The sequence below is a fragment of the Nomascus leucogenys genome, chromosome 12, assembly GCF_006542625.1.
Source record: "Nomascus leucogenys isolate Asia chromosome 12, Asia_NLE_v1, whole genome shotgun sequence".
Classification (NCBI taxonomy): Eukaryota; Metazoa; Chordata; class Mammalia; order Primates; family Hylobatidae; genus Nomascus; species Nomascus leucogenys.
Genome location: NC_044392.1, coordinates 8,181,747 through 8,204,143, shown reverse-complemented (window position 1 = coordinate 8,204,143; position 22,397 = coordinate 8,181,747). Strand labels below are relative to the sequence as shown.

Below are 22,397 nucleotides of genomic sequence, written 5' to 3'. Positions count from 1 at the left end.
AAGATGCTGCTTTCTACCCTAGAGGGAAAATGTATCTGATACTACAAAACAAAAGAAAACTGAAAACTCCTGGAGCAAGAAGGCACATGGTCAACAACAGAGGTAAAAGGAAGAATGTACTGTTAAATGTTAGAGGCATGCTCCCTGATTCCACTTATTCTTGTTAAGACTGTTGTTCTGGCCGGGCGTGGTGGCTCATGCCTGTAATCCCAGCACTTTGGGAGGCCAAGGTGGGCGGATCACGAGGTCAGGAGATCGAGACCATCCTGGCTAACACGGTGAAACCCCGTCTCTACTAAAAATACAAAAAAAAAATTAGCTGGACGTGGTGGCGGGCGCCTGTAGTCTCAGCTACTTGGGAGGCTGAGTCAAGAGAATGGCGTGAACCCGGGAGGCAGAGCTTGCAGTGAGCCGAGATCCCGCCACTGCACTCTACCCTGGAGGACAGAGCAAGACTCCGTCTCAAAAAAAAAAAAAAAAACTGTTCTTCTGATGATAATATCTAAGAACTTTAAATGCAGCAAATACCTGGCCACGCAGCAAACTAGGAAAAGCTGTTTGTAATATCCACAAAACCCAAAAATGAAACTTCTCATAACCTACCTACCATGCAATTCCCTATTTTGTAAGAATTTTTCTGGACTTCTTCAAGGTCAAGAAGAAACCTAATAATTCATTTAAGAAAAAGCAACTCTAGAAAAGATGAATAAGTTCTGGAGATGTATTGTACAGCAAACGTAACGTATACTTGAAAATTCTGGAAGTAGTAAATCTTAAGTATTCTCATCACACAAAACTATGTGAGGTGACAGATGTTAACTAGCTCGATTTAATCATTCCACAATGTTTACATATATCAAAACATCACATTGCACACCATAAAGATATACAATTTTTATGTATCAATTATACCTTTATAAAGTTGGGAAAAATAAAAACAGGAGGAAGAAGAAGGAGGAGGAGGAGAAAGGACGAGGAGGAGAAGGAGGAGGAAGGCGAAAAGAGAAGAAAAGAAAATCTTAGAGTTAAACACACACAACTATAGTAAGAGTCTGTTACAAAATTAAACCCCAGGCCTTCAAACACTAAGCAAAGCTTTACTACAAACAAAAGGGATCACAATGACTGCCTCCCCACTGATCTCTCTTCCAGGCCTCTGCTCTCACTCCAGATGGATCAGGAACAGGCCAGACTGGACGGGTAGCTCTTGGTTAGGAAAACAAGTGACTGTGCAGGTCCACAGGTGGCGCTGCTTGTTAGCAACCAGCTCCCACCACACCCCATACCCCCGGCCCCAGGGTGGAAGCAGCCGAGTGTGCTAGTGAGGACAGAGGACAGGAAATCTGGACAGCCAGATTCCTGTCCCAGTCTGTGTCACTCAGTCAGGGATCAAGGGGCATCCAGCCAGGTTCCATTCCAAGGGTGGTGTCACTTCCCCCAAGGACTAATAGTTGCTCTCCAGAAGATTTAGGCACAAAAAGGGCTGAGTAGGGGATGTGGCAAGAGCAGAATCCACAGCATGCAGAGCCCCATGAGGGACTGAGCTTTTCTAACCTATGGGGGAGAAGGCGCTCTACCAGTGCAGGTCAAGTAGGCACAGCCCAGGAAAGGGATTCAAAACAATCTTCTTAGAGCCTGTGTCTCTCCCATGGGAACAAAGAAGCTTAGGTTCACGTATGTGCTTTGAATTCCTCAAATGAAAGCCATTCTGCTGAAAACAAAAGCCTCCTTCCTTCCCACCCCCCACACACCAAATGTTTTATAGTCATCAAGTGTCTCCTGGTACTCAGAAAATACGCTATCAAACAGGAAATGAAAAAAAAATCTATTTCTTCCAGAAGGAAGGGGGAGGAATCACATCACATCCCTGTAGAGACAGGAAATCAGCTGATCAGGATCCAAGCCATGCTCTGGGAAATGACTACTCAGTTTTCAATACAGGGGGCTGTGCAGTTCCTCTTCAGTCACTCCCTAGGTAAGAATTTCCAAGCAGGGCCATCTTGTTATGGAGTGTTGGATATTTACTAGTTAAATGTGGGAAATAAAGGCACTCCAATGCCTAATGCCAACCGAAAGCACAGCTCCTCAAACTTCCTACTTTTTACTGACGGACACAGGGAAAAGAGCCAAAAAGTAATGCTTGCACAATGCCCAGAGAAATCACAGGGACCTTTGCCAACAGCTACAGGTGACCCCAATATTTAAAGTCTGCATCCACCCAACCTGAGGTTGTGACTGGGTGTAGGTACAAACCAGAGGCTGAGACTTTTCTTGTTTGCCAACAGCAATTATCATAATAGCTTTACATTTCCACAGTGCAGGGCTGGGAGGGACTCAATGCTTCCTTTCTCTACCCCCAATCTAATTCTGAGCCCCTTCCTTTATTGAAGGATATCCCTCCATTTGAGGGGAATGGGCAGGTGTCTTTAGTCTCTGCTACAAAGAAGGTCATAGTGCCTTGTCCAAGGTAGTCAGATGGAACACTTCTAAAGGTTCTCCATGTAAAGGAACCGCAAAATAACTGTTACTCTAAAAATTGTTAGGCAAGTTGGGTGCAGTAGCTCATGCCTGTAATTCCAGATACTCAGGAGGCTGAGGCAGGAGAATCACTTGAAGGCAGCAGTTCAAGACCAGCCTAGGCAACACTGCAAAACCCCATCTCTAAAAAATAAATAAATAAGCAAACAAAAATTTTAAATCCTTAGGAAACAAAAATTCTCTATATCATATCCATGAAAATTCCTTTCTTTATCCATCTCCACTTTCTAATAATGTCTCCCAATTCAATATGCTAAGCATACATCTGTCTGCAGTAAATGCATTTAAAGCTTCCCTCCACTATTCAATGCAACATACATTTATAGACACTTTGAGCTGGACATTGTCCTAAACATCAGAGATACAAAGATAAGTGAGATGTTCTCACAGCTCTCAAGGTGCTCACAGTCTTATGGAGAAAAAAAGGCAAATAACTTGTTATTCAGAGGGATCTGACATCAAAAAGGAAAAACAGGTGCTGGAGAAGGTGTCTCATACCTATAATCCAACACTTTGGGAGGCTGAGGTGGGAGGCTAGCTTGAGGCCAGGAGTTCAAGACCAGCCTTGGCAACATAGTGAGACCCTGTCTCTACAAAAAAATAATAATAATAAAACTGAGCTGGGCATGATGGCATGTGCCTGTATTCCTAGCTTACTCAGGAGGTGAAGGCAGGAGGATTGCTTTAGCCCAGGAGTTCAAGGTTACAGTGAGTTATGATCATGTCACTGCACCCCGGCCTGGGTGAAAGAACAAGATTCTGTCTCTTAAAAAAAAAAATGCTGGGCGCAGTGGCTCACACCTGCAATCCCAGCACTTTGGGAGGCTGAGGCGGGTGGATCACCAGAGGTCGGGAGTTATAGACCAGTCTGGCTAACATGGTGAAACCCCGTTTCTACTGGAAATGCAAAAAATTAGCCGGGCGTGGTGGTGCACGTCTGTTACGCCTGTAATCCCAGCTCCTCGGGAGGCTGAGGCAGGAAAATCGCTTGAACCGGGGAGGTGGAGGTTGCAGTGAGCCGAGATCACACCATTGCACTCCAGCCTTGGGCAACAAGAGCAAACTCCGACTCTGGGGGAAAAAAAAAAAAAAAGGTAAAGAAAAGAAAAGGGGGAAAAAAAGTTGGCTTAGAATTCTTCACTTCTTAGCCATAGCATCTAGGGAACGTTGATTTACCCAGCAAAAGGAACCCTTTTCTCAAGGAACCTCTGAAAATATTTTCACTTTCTTCATTCCCAACTTAACACATCCAAATGATGCTGCTCAAAATTTCAAGGATATAAATTAGTATGACATGTAAGAGCAGGAACATCTCCACAATAGAAGAGAACTCTTGAGTCAGCTCTTGTAGGAAGTTCTGCAAAACCGCACCCAGGAAACTTGATCTGAACAATGAGATGAGTGTACTAACTTTTCCCTACTGTCAGTACTTCCCAGAGCCAGAGAATGGGACATGTAGGAGGATTTATCTGAAAACAGAGAAAGGAAGAGAAACTAAAACCCACATCATTCCCATAGACCAAAACTCCCCACCAAGGCAGTCTCAGTACCATCTCAATGTTTAATGTGACTACAAAAGGTCATTTAGTACTGTTATTGCCTCCAGGCTAGTTACAGCTAAATCATCCCACAAAAAATAGGGAGGCATCTAGCCTAATGTTTTTAAAGCTAAAGCCCAATCCTTAGAAATATATTAGGGTGTTGGCTATATTTATACTCTATTCAAAGGACCATTAATCTTCATCTTCTGATAATGAGAAGAATTCCCCATGAATGGTGGGGAAAAATAAACTCTGAAAGGGATCTTTTCCCCTTCGGGGGCAGGTACCGACATTTCAACACAAGACTTTCTCTGAGTCCAAAATACTCAGAGAAAAAAAGAAATGGAGTGGGGCCTTTCTATTAACAAAAAGAATATTGTATTAGGAGACCTCAAGACGCCTAAATCAAGCAATCAAAATATTCTGCCCCCTAAGCCACAGCCACAGAAGAGTTAAAACCATCAAACTCCATTTCCTTTCCTCTCCATTTCAAATCATTTGGGGGAGGGGAGGAGGAGTGGAATAGAACGACAGGTTGCAGTCAAAGTCTGGACAGCTAAAGGCAGGGTGGTCCACTGCACATCTGAACCTCAGAGATGGGAATGATAACTAACCAATAATGTGTGTGTGATAGGAGGGTGTCAGTGAAGGAGAAAAATAAGATGGGGCAAAAGGAGTTAGCAGGGATAGAAACAAGAGGTTTTACACCACTTCAATAGCAACCTCTACTGGCAAATGTAAGGAGGTCCTGGCCACCCTTCAAGGTCTAGGGCTGCTAAGACAAGTGAGAGAAAGGACTATGCCCATCCCTGGTCTTACTCTGACTGTCCTGCATTTTTCTCCTAGATTTCCTAAATCTAACCTAAGCCTTTTCTCCAGATTCACTCTAATGAGAAAGTAAGTAGATGGGTGGTACAGTTTTATAGCAAAGAAAATAAATGGCAATTAATAACTGGTTTGCACCAGAGAAGCCAGTTTGCCTAATTAGCCTACTGGTTCCAAGAAGCTTCTCTCTGCAATATGCCGGCCTTTAATATTTATGTTTTTAATAAAGCCATATCCCCACCTCTCACAAGGTAGCATCCTCCCATCCATCCCCTTTTCAGCCCTCTTCCTACACTTACTATCTCTTTTTCTCAGTGTGAAGTCTTGACTCCCACCCACTAAAGGAGAAAACATAACCTGTTGCACAAGTATTTCATTTACAGGCAGTTCTCTCAGGCACACACCCCATCTTGACAGGCAGCCAAGATGATGTCAGCCAGGTAAGTGTTCCCTTAGGCTTCTGGCTCTGAGCACCTGATCTTTAGAAGGGTGTGAAGTACTAACAAAATCCAATCACATCAACATTTATTGAGTACTTGCTAAATGTAGGACATTGTGTTAGGCAAAATTGGGACTAGAAAAAAGAATAAATCACCGTGAGCCCAAGCAGCACAATCTAACTGGGCAAATGTGTGAGAAGTTAAATAACAAATAACAAAATACAAGTGATGATACACAGCATTTCATGGTCAACTGGCAAATGAGTGGTAGAAATTAATGCTATGAGTTATGAGGCAGAATGAGTTATCATGGGTTAGCACAGTTTGCAGTGGATTAATGGAAAAGGGAGGACTTGAACTGAGCTTCAAAGATAAGTAAAATTTTACCAGGAGGTGAGGGAAAGACTACAGAAAAGGGTGCAATAGCAGAAATCTTTTTTTTTTTTTTTTTTGAGACGGAGTCTCACCCCGTCACCCAGGCTGGAGAGCAGTGGCGTGATCTCAGCTCACTGCAAGCTCCGCCTCCTGGGTTCACGCCATTCTCCTGCCTCAGCCTCTCGAGAAGCTGGGACTACAGGCACCCGCCACCACACCTGGCTAATTTTTTGTATTTTTAGTAGAGACGAGGTTTCACCGTGTTAGCCAGGATGGTCTCGATCTTCTGACCTCGTGATCCGCCAGCCTCAGCATCCCAAAGTGCTGGGATTACAGGCGTGAGCCACCGTGCCTGGCCCTATGGCAGAACTCTTAAGTATCAAAGGGAGACTCAAAAGTAAGGCAGCCCAGTGCAGTGGTGCAGTCCTGTAGTCTCAGCTACTCAGAGGGCACTGCTTAAGACCAGGAGTTTGAGGCTGCACTGTGCTATGATGGTGCCTGTGAACAGCCACTGCACACTAGCCTGAGCAATGTAGCAAGACCCTGTCTCTAAAAAAAAATAAAAAATAAAAATGTAAGCCAGATGTATGGTAATAAAAATAAAGAAGAGGTAAGGCTCATAAGTCAAGAAGAGACACAACCAACATAAAGGACGAAAGGATGTAAAGGTGCAGTTCCAAAGCAAGGCTGGCAAGAAAAAACCTGGAAGGATACAAACCGAAGCTTGAACAGTGGTTACCCTGACCAGTGGGCCTAGGTGGAGAAAATAAGGACTAGAAAAGAGAATTTTTACTTTTTTCTTTGTAATTTCTACTTAAATCTATTACAGTGAACATGTTTAATTTTGTAATAATACAAAAGAGAGTTACATAAACACAGCAGGCCTATGTTTTCACCTCTTAATCGCTAGGACATTTTTTTTTTTTTAGTAACTTACAACGTCTCACATCTGACTAGGGCCCCATGGCAAGACTGCAACCAGTAGGTAAGAAATGTCAACTGACTTCACATTCTCTTTCCCACTGAAAACAATAAGAGCTCAAAGGAACACAAGTAAAGGTCACTTCCCTGACCCCTTTAGTTGGCACCATTCCAGAACTAGGAGTTTTTAGAGAAAAGGAGACTCAAGCCAGACAGTTCTATTCAAGGAAGTGAAGGAAAAGTATATACTGAGTTAAGAGCTGGAGTTCTGAAGTCCAACAGAGCTACACATAAATGACTGCTCTGCCATTTACTAGGTGAGAGAACTTGAGCAAGTTATTTCACTGGCTAAGCCCTACTTTTCTCCTCTGCAAAATGAGATAATCTATTTCACAGGGTTAACATGAGAATTAAGTGGGTTAATGTATATAAAGTGCTTAACACAGTCCATTCCTGGCACATAGTAAGAAATTAATGAAAGCCGCTATTATATTATTATTAAATCATTCAGCCCAGAAAAGGAACGAACTCCCACCAAAACTACACACCAGGTCCACCTCAGCTCTTTCCTAAATGCTGCCAAAAATCAAAATGCAGAATTAGGACAAGAAGAGCTTTTGTTTTCTTTTTGAGATAGAGTCTCTTGCTCTGTCATCCAGGCTGGCGTGCAGTGGCGTGATCTCAGCTCACTGCAATCACTGCCTCCTGGGCCCAAGCAATTCTCCTGCCTCAGCCTCCCAAGTAGCTGGGATTACAGGCGTGTACCACCACGCCCAGCTAATCTGTTATTTTTAGTAGAGTCGAGGGTTCACCATGTTGGTCTCAAATTCCCAACCTCAGGTGATCCACCTCCCTCACCCTCCGAAAGTGCTGGGATTACAGGCTTGAGCCAAGGCACCTGACCAACAGGACAAGGAGAGTTTTAACTCTATACTAAGATTCTCTTAGTAATAAATCTTAAAAGACCAAAGAAAGTTAATTTCATATATGTTCACTCCTCTGTCCAGGTTACAAAGTGACTAAACCATTTGTTTTGATTTTTTTGTTTTTTGTTTTGTTTTTTTTTTTGGAGACAGAGACTTGCTCTGTCGCCCACGCTGGAGTGCGGTGGCACAATCTCGGCTCACCGCAATCTCTGCCTCCCAAGCTCAAGTGATTCTCCTGTCTCAGCCTCCCAAGTAACTGGGATTACAGGCACCCGCCACCACACCCAGCTAATTTTTTTGTATTTTTAGTAGAGACAGGGTTTCACCATGTTGGCCAGGCTGGTCTCGAACTCCTGACCTCAGGTGATCCGCCTGCCTCGGCCTCCCAAAGTGCTGGGATTACAGGCGTGAGCCACCGTGCTCGGCCCTAAACCATTTGTTATAGGATGAATTGTATCCCCCAGAAAGATGTCCTCACCCCCAGGGACTATGAATGTGACTTTATCTGGAAATAGGGTCTTTACAAATGATCAAGTTAAGATGAGGTCATTCGAAAAGGCTCCAACCTAATATGACTAGTGTTATAAAAAGGGGACATTTGAACACAGACAGACATATACAGATGTGAAGGCGGTGAAAGAACATCATTTACAAGCCAAGGAACATCTGAGGCAACCAGAAACTAGAAGAGATGCATGGAACACGTTCTCCCTCACAGCCTTCAGAAGGAATCAACTCTGCTGACAACTTGATTTCAGACTTCTCGCCTCCAGAACTGTAAGACAATAAATATCTGTTGTTTAAGCCACCCAGTTTGTGGTACTTCATTATTATTATTATTATTATGAGACAGGGTCTCACTATGTTGCCCAGGCTGGTCAAAAAAAATTGCATTTATCCTATCATAAATTATATGTTTTTGCTGTTGTTTGCTTTGTTTTGTTTTGTTTGAGACAGAGTCTTACACTGTAGCCCAGGATGGAGTGCAGTGGCACAATCTCAGCTCACTGCAACCTCCGCCTCCTGGGTTAAAGCGATTCTCCTGCCTCAGCCTTCCAAGTAGCTGGGATTACAGGCGCATGCCACCACGACTAGCTAATTTTTGTATTTTTAGTAGAGACGGGGTTTCACTAACGTTGGCCAGGCTGGTCTTCAACTCCTTACCTCAGGCGATCCGCCCACCTAGGCCTCCCAAAGTGCTGGGATTACCAGCCTCAATTATATATTGTAAAAAGAAATTTTAACCTAAAATCAAAAGATGGATTATTTAAAAACAGACAGGACCTGGCTATATGCACACTTCCTTCCCTACTAATTCTCATTTCCCAAAGGTGAGAATACCATTACGGAAAAGGACATAAGGACCAAGTGAGGGTCTAAATCCTTTTGAATCTGGTATATCTGCTTCCCTAAGCACCTCCTGAAATGAACGGAAGGAAGAAAAGACAACTGACGGATATTGAGTATCCACTGTGTGTTTCACATATGCTAGGTGCTAATATATATTATCTTATTCAAACCTCACAATATCCCTGTAAGGTATGAACTATTCTCCCCACTACTAATGAGGAAATCAATGTTTAGAAAGGTTAAGTAAGTTGCCCAAGGTAATATAGCCAGGAAGTGGCTGAGTCAAGATTCAAACCCCTTGTTCTTAATGACACCAACCTGCTTGAACAAGTACTTTTGAACCAATTCCCTAGATAAAATTTTCTTCCAACCTTTGCTTGAAATCACTATATGTTGAATGAATCACTGAAGAGACTTTACAAATCTCATCTAATCCCTCCATTTTTGTGTTTTTTTCTTTTTTCATTTTTTGTCTTTTTTTGTTTAATTGCTTTTGAGTTTGATAATCCCTCTATTTTTATAATAAGGAAATAGGCCCAAAGACGACAAGTGACTTGAGCAAGGTCACAAATAAATTAGTGGCAGAATCAAGTATCCAAACAAAGTTTCCTGATTTCCATCACACCACATAAGTTTGAGAGCAATAGCAATACATGAAAATAGAGCACAGATGCTGGAATCAGAGTGTCTCAGTTCAAATCCTGATTCTGCCACTGACTGGTTATGTGATCTCAGGCAAGTCACTTACCTGTTTGTTCTGTTTCTTCATCTGAAAATGGAGATAATAATATTTATTTCACATGGTTGCTCTAAGGACTGAATGAAATAATATATGCATAAAGTACATAAAAATTATGCCTGGCACATTAATAAGTACAAGATGTGTTAATGCTGCTGCTATAACTACCATTAAATAATGCTAGGCAAAACACCAAAGAGTGTACACACACAATACAGCTTTATAAAACTGCAGACAAATGTACTCATTGAGAGATAATGAAAGAGAAAAAGAGGAAGAGGAGAAAGCCTCTTTATTCCTATAAATTTGCCTAATTTAATTATTAGTAATAACACTTACTGAGTATGCTAGGCTGCACCAGACTCAGTGCTTAATATGATACAGACATTACTAAATTTCATTAAATCTAAGATAGTGTCAGTTGCAAAATGCACCATGTCATTTACTCTCCCCAACAACCCTATGAAATAGAGAGTTCCCCTATTATACATATGAGAAACTGTCACAGAGGGTTCAAATAATTTATCTAAAGTCACACAGGTAGTAAATGGCCAAACCAGGTTTCAATCCCAGGTCTGTCCAACTCCAAAGCCCCTTGCACTAACCACATAATCACAAACTTGGTGCTTCTCAAACTTTAATGGGCACAGAATCGAATTAAAGAACCACCTGGGGGCCTGGCGTGGTGGCTCATGCCTGTAATCCTAGCACTTTGGGAGGCCAAGGTGGGCGGATCGCTTGAGCTCAGGAGCTTGAGACGAGCCTGGGCAACATGGCAAAGCCCCATCTCTACAAAAAAAAAAAATACAAGAATTGGTCGGGCGCAGTAACTCACGCCTGTAATCCCAGCACTTTGGGAGGCCAAGGCAGGCGGATCATGAGGTCAGGAGTTCGAGACCAGCCAGTTTGAGACCAGCCTGGCCAACACGGTGAAACCCCATCTCTAATAAAAATACAAAAAAATTAGCCAGGCGTGGTAGCACGCGCATATAATCCCAGCTACTCAGGAGGCTGAGGCAGGAGAATTGCTTGAATCCGGGAGGCAGAGGTTGCAGTGAGCCAAGATCACGCCACTGCACTTCAGCCTGGGTGACAGAACAAGACTCTGCCTCAGACAAAAAAAAAAAAAAAAAAAAATACAAGAATTAGCCAGGCATGGTGGCACGAGCCTGTAGTCCCAGCTATTTGGGAGGCTGAGGTGGGAGGATCACCTAAGCCTGGGGAGATTGAGGCTGCAGTGAGCTGTATTCACACCACTGCACTCCAGCCTGGGTGACAGAGCGAGACTCTCTCGAGAAAAAAAAAAAAAAAAAAATATATATATATATATATATATATATATATATCTAACAAGCTGTCAGATGCTGCTGGTCCTTGGACCACCACTGACTGCCAAGTTATTCTATTCTGCTTCTGATTACTACAACTCCTCCTCCTCCTGGATCACCACCTCCATCCTTAATCTCAGTGATCAGATAATGAAAAAGATCTACTCCCAAATGACTCAGGAACCTCCTAATTAGTCCTTTGTTTCTCTGCTACTTTCACTATTCCCTTCTCTCCCCTCCCAGACCCCACCCTCCTTTCTAAGGTAGGTTACACAAAGCTACCTAAGAGGAAGCTAACGGCGTTCAAAACGAATGGCTGTGGTATCTAAGGAAACTATGTTAACCTTGGATGATTTGGGGTAACGAGGTCCAACTCAAAATCCACTTCAACATTGTGACTCTGGCGAGAATGCTTCTGGAATAAACTGGAAACTATGGGTTATTTACTCCCATCATTTCTCCAAAGATAATGGGTGTGACCTTTCCCCACCCCCACTCTCAGCTTAGGTCTCTGAGCAACACAGGTAATTATGATCTGCCCACTTACTACTGAAACTGCTGATTTCAACTGGGTTTAGTCCTCACCTGCTCTACCTGCCCTACATTTTAGACATAGTTTTTGTTTGTGCTCTTAGTGCTTAAGAGTACTACCGGCCGAGCACAGTGGCTCACGCCTGTAATCCCAGCACTTTGGGAGGCTGAGGCAGGTGGATCATGAGGTCAGGAGTTCAAGACCAGCCTGGCCTAGATGGTGAAACCTCATTTCTAATAAAAATACAAAAAATTAGCCAGGCGTGGTAGTGGGCACCTGTAATTACAGCTACTCAGCAGGCTGAGGTAGAGAATTGCTTGAACCCAGGAGACAGAGGTTGTAGTGAGCTGACATCGCGCCACTGTACTCCAGCCTGGGTGACAGAACAATACTCCATCTCAAAAAAAAAAAAAAAAAAAGAATATTACCAAACACAGAAGTGGCTGCACTGTACAAGTATGTTACATAATCACCTTTCTATAGTTGTTCTGGATCCCTGTTTAAAAAGAAAGTCTGAAATGTGAATTACATATGATACAACTGAGTGGGAGTATGTGCAACACAGGATTTTTTTTTTTTACTCAAGAGCGCTACAGATACAACCTCACTGCTCCACGGGGTTGTCTTAAGGTAAACAATTTTTGTAACTCTACTTGAGTAGTTCGAATCAGACCATTTTCAAGAGTAGTCTGATCTGGGAATCTTAAAGCAACCCAGACCACAAATCCAAAATTTTCCTGTGCCTTAAGGTAAAAGAGGGCCAAATGGAGTTAATCAGGCCTGGGTTCGAAACGCAGTTCAGTCACTTACTAGCTGTGTGACCCTCCAGGAAGTGATTTAGGTTCTTTAAGCCTCAGTTCCCTCATCTGTAAAATCTAATAAGGTTACTGGACTATCATAGGATATCATTTATGACAATTAAATAAGGCTGGCCTGGCGCGGTGGCTCACGCCTATAATCCTAGCACTTTGGGAGGCCGAGACGGGCATACCACCTGAAGTCAGGAGTTCGAGACTAGCCTGGCCAAAATGGCAAAACCCCGTCTTTACTAAAAATATAAAAAGTTAGCCGGGAGTGGTGGCACGTGCCTGTAGTCCCAGCTACTCAGCAGGCTGAGGCACAAGAATCGCTTGAACCCGGGAGGCGAAGTTGTAGTGAGCCGAGATCCCGCCACCGCACTCCAGACCAGGCGACAAAGCAAGACTCTGTCTCAAAAAAAAAATAAATAAATAAATAAAATAGATAAAACAAAACACCCAGCATATAGTAAGGACTCTATATACATTAGCTTCTTCCCTCTTGCTATCCCACCCCTTTTCATAGAGATAATACAGTTAAGTCCATAATACACATTAGTACCAAATCACATAAACGAACTGTGATTAAGCATCGTTTTATTTAAATTTTTTTAAAACCCACTTACCTGGTAAGGAGATATGGCTTTTACTTGAGCAAGTTATTGTTCCTTTCCATGCCTCTTTTCCTTATGGGGAACAAGAGTGAACTAACTTAACATTTCCAATTCATTCATTCAATATTTATTGGAGCAGCTACTTTATACCAGACACTCTTCTAGGTGCTAGAGAAATTAGTTAATACACAAATAAAAACCTCTACTGTTAAGAAGTTTGCATTCTAGTGCTCACTTCAGCAGCACATATACTAAAATTGGAACAATAGAGAGGTTAGGGAGGCCCCTGCACAAGGATGACACACAAATTCGTGAAGTGTTCCACATTTTTAAAAAATAGTTAGAAAAAGACCTACTATTTGATAGCACAAAAGGGTGACTATAGTCAATAATAACTTAATTGTACATTTTAAAATAACTTAGAGTGTAATTAGATTGTTTGCAACATAAAGATAAATGCTTGAGGGGATAGACACCCCATTCTCCATGATGTGCTTATTTCATATTGCATGCCTGTATCAAAACACCTCATGTACCTCATAAATACATACACCTATTATGTACCCACAAAAAATTTAAAAACAAATTTTTAAAAGAAGTTTGCATTGTTGGCTGGGTGTGGTGGCTCACACCTGTAATCCCAGCACTTTGGGAGGCCAAGGGGGGCAGATCATGAAGTCAGGAGTTCGAGACCTGCCTGGCCAACATGGTGAAACCCTGTGTCTACTAAAATACACAAATTAGCCAAGTGTGGTGGTGCACACCTGTAATCCCAGCTACTCGGGAGGCTGAGGCAGGAGAATCTCTTGAACCCAGAAGGCAGAGGTGGCAGTGAGCAGAGATAGCACCACTGCACTCCAGCCTGGCCAAGAGTGAGACTCAGTCTCAAAAAAAAAAAAAAGTTTGCATTGTAGTAGGAAGACTCAGACAACAACCAAAATAAATAAAATATGTTACATGATAACAGGGAGTTCCAGGAGTCAGGTGAAGTAGAATTATAACATTCCAAAGGGGAAAGCGAATTTGAGAAACAGAGGTTAAAGGCTTACGTAGTTTTAAAATTCTATGAAATAGAAATTAGAAAATGGTATAAAGAGGCTTTATTGGCCAGGCGCAGTGGCTCACGCCCGTAATCTCAGCATTTTCGGAGGCCAAGACAGGCGGATCACCTGAGATCAGAAGTTCGAGACCAGCCTGACCAACATGGAGAAACCCCGTCTCTACTAAAAAATACAAAATTAGCCAAGCGTGGTGCCGCATGCCTGTAATCCCAGCTGCTTGGGAGGCTGAGGCAGGAGAATCGCTTGAACCTGGGAGGTGGAGGTTGCGGTGAGCCGAGATCATGCCATTGCACTTCAGCCTGGGCAACAAGAGTGAAACTCCATCTCAAAAAAAAAAAAAAGAGGCTCTATTATATTCTGCACATTACAATTCTCCATCTGATAGCAACACTTTAAACTATGAAATGGACAGAATATATATTTAGTATACACAAAGCATTCAGTATTTAGAATTTCTCCACTGGATGGACGGGAAAAGCATTCACTAAAATCGGGAACATAGGAGAAGAGGCAGGTCCAGGAGCAGGGAGGGGGACAATAATGCCCCTTTTAGACATATCAATTATGCAACATCTGTGGGACAACCACGTGGAAAAAAACATTGTGAAAGGTGCTGGAAGTTGCTGAAAACACTAAGAAATAAAACAACCAGCATCATTTGCAAAGTAGCTCAATTCATGAAGTGCATCATATGCATCTCATCTGACACAATCTAGACCTTCAAAGAGATCATAATACAGCTGGGAAGTTCAAACAAATACACACAAAAAGTAACAACAACAATAACAAAAACAACAACAAAAAAAACTAAGAAATGTTATAAGGGAGTTTTGGCTTAAGGAATTACAAGAATTACAATTATAACACTTGTTTGTTTTTTTGGTTGTTTTTTTTTTTTTTTTTTTTTTTGAGATGGAGTTTCGCCCTTGTTGCCCAGGCTGGAACGCAATGGTGCGATCTCGGCTCACCGCAACCTCCGCCTCCCCAGTTCAAGTGATTCTCCTGCCTCAGCCTCCCGAGTAGCTGGGATTATAGGCATGCGCCACCGCGCCCAGCTAATTTTGTATTTTTAGTACAGACGGGGTTTCTCCATGTTGGTCACGCTGGTCTCGAACTCCTGATCTCAGGTGATCTGCCCACCTTGGCCTCCCAAAGTGCTGGGATTACAGGTGTGAGCCACCGTGGCCTATAACACTTGTTGTATTTAAAGACCAAATGAAATCACCATTTAGTTTTCCAATTTCTAGAACTTTTATTTATTTAACTTTCCATATCATCACAAGCCTATTTATTGAAGATATTATACATCTTTATAAGTCAGAAAATAATCAAGAAAAAGAGGAGGAGGAGGAGGAGACAAAAGGATGCCGGGGTTTCGGCTCTGCTATCAGACAATACATATAGGCAAGGCAAAGCGAAGCAACTAACGACAGCAACAAATACTATTTTCTGCATTTATTAGCCCCCTTAATAGTGCCCCCAAACCTATTTCCTCTTACCACAGCACCTGTGCTACAGCTACACAAGATATTTTGTCTTATGCCTTCACGACCACATATTCATGCCAAGGCCTAGACCATTCCCTCCAATGCCTCACTGATTTCCAGGTACTTCCCACAGGATAATCAGAGAGAGGAGGCCTGAGAGATGGGCACCTAATGCTCCATCTATCTTTCTCTCCCACAGGGAAAGTAAAGAAAATTTCCAGCCCTTTGGCAGTTCCTCATTCTTCCTAATAATGGCAGTATTATATGAATACTGTTATTACACTTATTAACAATAAGAACAAGAATGAAAACAAGGATCCAGTCCTCTGAAAGGTATGAGGACCTCAAAGTACCCCACCTACTCTGGTCCCTGTTTTCCATTTGGGAAACTAACCAACAAAGGCTGGGTCAAGTGCTACATTCTTCCCCTCTAGAGGTGACTCAGGCCAAGTCAGTTAGCTGCTTTCCAACCCTACACTGACCCATGCTCAGGCTGCAGCTTGCCTTGGCTGCTGCTCTGTCTGTGGTGCTTGTGAGCACACGAATGTTTGTAGTAGGTCTGGAATAAATTTCCTCAAGTTACAAAGATAACTGTACCAGAAGAGCCAAGCCTTCCAGGCACTCTCCCTGCTGGAAACTGGAGCCTCCCACTTCAGTGACAGGTTACCACTAGAGAGCAAGGGTCCTGTTAGGATCCTACCCCATATGTATAGATAATATGGCAAAAAGGTCCTGCATGACTAAAAACGGTATCAGAGAGAAATTACCTGGCACCAAAGGGCCACAGGTGGCAGCTCTCTGCCATCTTAGTTGGAGCTGAAAATGATCTTGTCTCTGTTAATCCTCTTCCTCACTGACTACATGTCTTTTTAGGATATCTTCTACTGTGAATATGATAGCTAAATGAGGAGTAATCATCCATTATTTGTTCAACCACTTACACATTCTTTATTGTCTTTTGTCATTTGTAATGTGTATTATATACTATAAATCCCTAGAGAACAGAGGGTCTATGAACTCTCAGTGTTACATACTATATACTACATTCAAAGAGGCTCTTAACAGAGACATTTTTGCTGATGGTGATAACAATAGTAGAGGAAGTCTGTATACACAAAGGGGCATGCCCTAAAGTCAACCATTCATGGCAATAGGTGAAGCCACAGGCAAGGGACACCCAAGTACACACACACACACACACACACACACACACACAACACACACACACACACACCTCTTGCAGGTTGAGATACAAATTGTACCGGACAAGCCAAACCAGGGAGTGAAACAAGATAAAAGATTCTCCAAATTAGTGGAGACATACTTCCACTCCCCAGTGTGACTCATGGCAAGTTTATCTGATAAGAGTCCAGCTTCACAAAACAAGGAGCGCAAAACAAGCCACACTGCGGGGAACATGGCAATAAACAACCGAAGATGTGGAATGTGCCAATGGGAAAGAACTACATCAATTCTGAGCTGGCCCTAACACATTAGGAAATATCCTCTACACTGGAATAAAGGTGAAAAAAAACCAAGCAAGTAGAGGACAAAGGGTAACTAATACTCTTTTTAGATATAAAGGTCAGATAAACTCTGAAAGACACTATCACATCTGACAGGTGGTGGTTATATTGAACCTGTTAAGGTAAGGCTCTGAGTCATGGGAACAAATCTATCTCCTTCATTGCCTGCCTGCCAAAATAAACAAGAAGGAGGCTGCATTTTCCACAATAGCCCCTCTGTCCAGTCTTATAAACACCCAGGTCTTCACAAGCCTAGTACAAATAGAACTGGGTATACTAACTACGTAACCTTCATGGAAAGCAAAGCTCAAAAATGTTTCTAAGCTCAACTGCCCTGGGGAGAGTAGTAAAGCTAACCTGTTAAGACTAATGAAGAAGCTAGGCCTGGAGTTCACTCTCAAACCAATGAATCCTCCACTATCCATGTCAGATAATGAGATGGGGATTAAAGACCATAAGTGAGGAAAGCCTCTCTCTATGTGAAGAGTGAAGATGTCCTGTCCAAAAGTCAAATTATCTCAACAAAAATGTAAGAATTAATTTCTGCGTAGCATTTTGCTAAATGACAGGCAGGAATGCAAAAGTTACATATGTGCTTCTTCCCAGAGGAGTAGACAATTTCACTGAAGAGCCAAAATACAAGCCAGCCAGAGAACAATACGTACAAACAATTGATAATCAAACTGATGCTACATTTTTAGACAAACTACAAGGACCCCATATTCTTCTGTCAAAACTATGCTGGAAAATTCTGATCCTAGATCAATCTACCTGTCTGCCTTGGAATCTATTACAATCAGGTTGTTGAGTGCTTCTAGGGCTAGAGGGAAAACACACACACACACACACACACACACACACCACACACACACACACACACCCTTCTCTCCTTCCTCCTGACTCTCAGCAAATAACTTCACCTCCTACTTCATAGAGAGAATATGAGCATCAGGAGAAATTCCCTCAAGTTCCTACATCTCTAACCAACCAACTTAATCACCTGCATTCATACTTTTTAACCCTCTGATCTTTCTAAAAGACACAACTTTTGACTCTTGATCCCACGCTCCATCAATTTTTCTCCCCTTCTTTGAATTGTATTATATCTTCCTTCTCTACTGGCTCTTTCAAAACAGCACTTAAAATAAACATGCTCAAGTCCCTCCTGTGTTCCAATATATAAACAAAACTCTCCCCACCTTTCTTCACCTGTCTTCCTCCTCTCTCTTCCTTCAAAGTCCAAGTTCCAAAGGTCACTGACTCCTCTTCTGCACTTTCCATTCACTTCCCACAACTCCACTGAAAATGTTCCAGTAGTGGTAACCTTTATTTCGGACATCTGTAGTCTTTGTCTTATTTGACCTCTGCATAATCTACACTGTGTGTCACACACTCCTTGAAACTCACTTCTCTTCTGTTCCTCTTACCTTTCTGGCCACTCCCTTTCTGTGGACAATTTCCTTCAGGAGATCCTCTTTCTCTGCTTCTGACACCACTCTCCCGTTGGAGTTCCCCAGAGTTTTTGTCTCAATATACATACACTCCTAAAGCCAGCTCCTTCTCCCCTCCTATGGCTGTGGTTTGATAAGCTGATGACTCTCGTACCCTCTCACCTATCACTCTCCTAAGTTTCATGTTCATTACAACCAACCACCTCCTGGACATCTCTACCTAGCATCCCTCAGAAGCCTTGACCGCAATGTAACCTAAATTAAACTCAGTATCTTCTCCTGGACCATCACTGCCACCACTTCACAGAAAATAACCTTCCTCCTCTTATATTCTCTATTTTAGTTCATGACACGACCCACCCACACGAATACTCAAGCCAGAAACCTCCAAGTCATCCTAGGTTCTTCCCTCTCCCCCTTATATACCACATTCAATTAGTCATCAAAACACATGGATGTTACCCCTTCACATTTCTTGATTTGCCTGCTTTATTACATTACTACTTTCACAACCTTAGTTTCACTCCCTGACTAAATTTCTGTGACAGCTTCCTAACTTGTCCGCCACTAGTCTTTCCTCCATGCCCCTACCTTCCTTGGCACTGCTGCCAGAGGAAACGCACTCCTAAAATGTAAATCTTAGCATAGTCTTCCTTGCCTACTTTTATTCAATGGCTCCCAAAAGCCTTTAGGATAAAGTCCAGGCTCTATACAATATGACATATAAAGCCAGTCAACATTTTTGTTCTGCCCACTCTCCCTATCTCATCTCATCTCTCCTTCCCTCACATCCTATGATCCAACCTTATCAATGCCCAATATTCTCCCTCTCAAGCTTGCTCACCCCTTTACTTTTGTTCATGCTGCCCAGAATGCTCTTTCCCCAAACTTTTTGCTCAGGGTCCCACATCCTTTAGTAACAGTTCAGGTTTCACTTACTCTTGGATGCCTTCCTGGACACTTTCACACTCTGGCTATACTGGGTACTCCTCTTCACTACCACAGCACCAGCATTTATCTATATGATAGCCCTCCCTACAACAGACAGTAACTGTCAGTTTGCCAATATGTTTCCTCCATTAAACAGTAAGATCATAGAGATACAAGGACAATATCTTTGTCTTCTCAGCACATCACCTACTCCCTGGTTCATGGTAGACATTCAATAAATACTTATTAATTTATTCTTCATGCAGCTTTCTCTGATTACTCTAAAATTAGTATTTAGTATTTCCTCTGTCATCCAGGCTGAAGTGCAATGGCGTGATCACAGCTCACTGTAGCCTCAAACTCCTGGACTCGTGATCCTCCTGTCTCAGCCTCCCAAATAGCTGGGACTACTGTGTTTCCATAATGAAGTCTCATGCTCTTTTAGTGTAGCGACTTTTTATACTTCTTATGTATGTGGATTAATTGGCAGGGAATTTCTCTTGAGAGAAGGGCAAAGGGGCGAGCATATCAGTGCATATGTTATTTTTAGAGTCACGGACTTTGAGTTATATTTTTGAATAATTTCTTTTCATATTATGAACACATTAATGTGGAAAATTGTAAAAAATACAGGAAAGTATACAGAGCTTTAGATAATATGCTTTCTGTGATTGTTGGGTGGGGGGTGTGTAGGGGCAGGGGATGGAGAGGCAAGCTGACCAACAAGTAGATGCTTGGGAGAGAATGGAGTGAGCAAGGATGGGACCTTTTTTTTTTTTAAGATGGAGTCTCACTCTGTCACCCAGGCTGGAGTACAGTGGCACAATCTGGGCTCACTATAACCTCCACCTCCTGGGTTCAAGCAATTCTCTTGCTTCAGCCTCCCAAGTAGCTGGCACTACAGGCATGTACCACCACACCCGGCTAATTTTTGTATTTTTGGTAAAGATGGGGTTTCGCCAAGTTGGCCAGGCTGGTCTCAAACTCCTGACCTCAGGTGATCCACCCACCTTGGCCTCCCAAAGTGCTGGGATTACAGGCGTGAGCCACCGTACCTGGCCAAGGATGGGATCTTTTTTGCTTACCTGGGATCTGATATCCTCCACTTGCTGTGGCTACCTAAAATTGTGTTATAGTGTAAGTCTGCTTTCATTGGGCACAAGCTTTTATTTTTCTCTGTTCAAAATTGCTTTCTTCTGTATGGCCATGTGTCAACCATCAGGAATGTTCCAATTATCAGGGATGATTTGAGTAGTCACCTAAGACTAATTAAATAATTGGTCAGTCAGCATCTTTCTTTTAGACAAGAGCATTGCCAGATTTATGTTGGATTCCCTCTTACCATGGCAAATTTCTATAGTGATTTTTATTCAGAACAATAAACACAATTCCTTTGTGTTGATGAAAAGAAAGGGCTTGCTTGAAGTGTTTTTAGTTTTAGCTTGAAGTTTTAGTTTTAGCTTTCAAGTTTTTAGCTTGAAGAGTTTATAGTTTTCTTTTTTTTTTTTTTTTTTTTTTTTGAGACGGAGTCTCGCTCCGTCACCCAGGCTGGAGTGCAGTGGCGCGATCTCAGCTCACTGCAAGCTCCGCCTCCCGGGTTCACGCCATTCTCCTTCCTCAGCCTCTCTGAGTAGCTGGGACTACAGGCGCCCGCCACCACGCCCGGCTAATTTTTTTGTATTTTTAGTAGAGACGGAGTTTCACCGTGGTCTCGATCTCCTGACCTCGTGATCCGCCCGCCTCGGCCTCCCAAAGTGCTGGGATTACAAGCATGAGCCACCGCGCCCGGCCGAGTTTATAGTTTTCAACCTGCAGGAACATGTTGTATTGAGACATATAGGAAGTGATTTTTTTTTTTCTGTGCTTTTTAGTCAGTCAACAACCATGAATAAGCTCACTGTGTGCACTATATTCTACTAGTACCTATAAGCAGATACCATGATGGGGAAAGTGGTATTAGGGAGATGGGTGAGCCACTTAGAAGCACTGAAAGAATGATATTGAGATTAGGGGTAGGGAGAGGAGGGTCTGGAATGCCAGTAGGAAGAATTTGAGTTTTATGTGATGGGCAGGATTAATGAAGAGGTTATGTAAATGATGGATGACAGTGGAAATCTACTCTCTGGGAAGCTGCATTGTAATTGAGTCATGAGGTTAGATTAAGGGATGACGTTTTTGCTTTTTTTTTTTTTTTGAGATAGGGTCTTGCTCTGTTGCCCAGGCTGGAGTATAGTGGGGTGATGATAGCTCACTGTAGCCTCAAACTCCTGGACTCAAGCGATCCTCCTACTTCAGCCTTCTTAGAAACTGGGACTATGCCCAGCTCTAGGGATGACTGTTAAAGAAGAGAGGGTTGTATTTGAGAACATTTTGGGCAGGTACAGGGAATTAAGTTTAGATACTAACATTGCTAATTCTTTTCTAGAAGATTTGCCTTGAAAAAGAATTACCCTTCATCCCAGGACTTTTCTAGAACAAAGTCCTTTTCTTTTTTTTGCAATAAAGTCTTGCTCTGTTGTCCAGGCTGGAGTGCAGTGGTGCGATCTTGGCTTAATGCAGTCTCCTCTGTCTCCTAGGTTCAAGTAATTCTTGTGCCTCAGCCATCCAAGTAGCTGGGACCACGGGATTGCACCACCATGCCTGACTAATTTTTGTATTTTTAGTAGAGACAGGGTTTCACTGTGTTGACTGGTCTCGAACTCCTGGCCTCAAGTGATCCGCCCACCTTGGCCTCCCAAAATGCTGGGATTACATCTTACTTCTTTAATAAAAATCTTTTAAAGACTTTACTGCGGCCAGGCACAATGGCTCATGCCTATAATCCCAGCACTTTGGGAGGTCGAGGCAGGCAGATCACAAAGTCAGGAGTTTGAGACCAGCCTGGCCAATATGGTGAAACCCCGTCTCTACTAAAAAATACAAAAATTAGCTGGGCATGGTGGCATGCATCTGTAATCCCAGCTACTCAGGAGGCTGAGGCAGGAGAATCACTTGAACTCAGGGGTGGAGGCTGCAG

At 42.7% G+C, this 22,397-nt stretch overlaps 1 protein-coding gene and 1 non-coding gene across 13 annotated transcripts in view; one reads left to right on the top strand and one right to left on the bottom strand.

The window, feature by feature from the left end:
* MACF1 (microtubule actin crosslinking factor 1) overlaps nt 1-22,397 on the bottom strand; it is a 406,463-nt gene that overhangs the window by 353,913 nt on the left and 30,153 nt on the right. The gene's annotated exons all lie outside the window — the stretch shown is intronic.
* On the top strand, nt 13,154-13,257 carry LOC115837722. Its single transcript, XR_004032781.1, has one exon. It is a non-coding gene; the product is annotated as a U6 spliceosomal RNA (small nuclear RNA).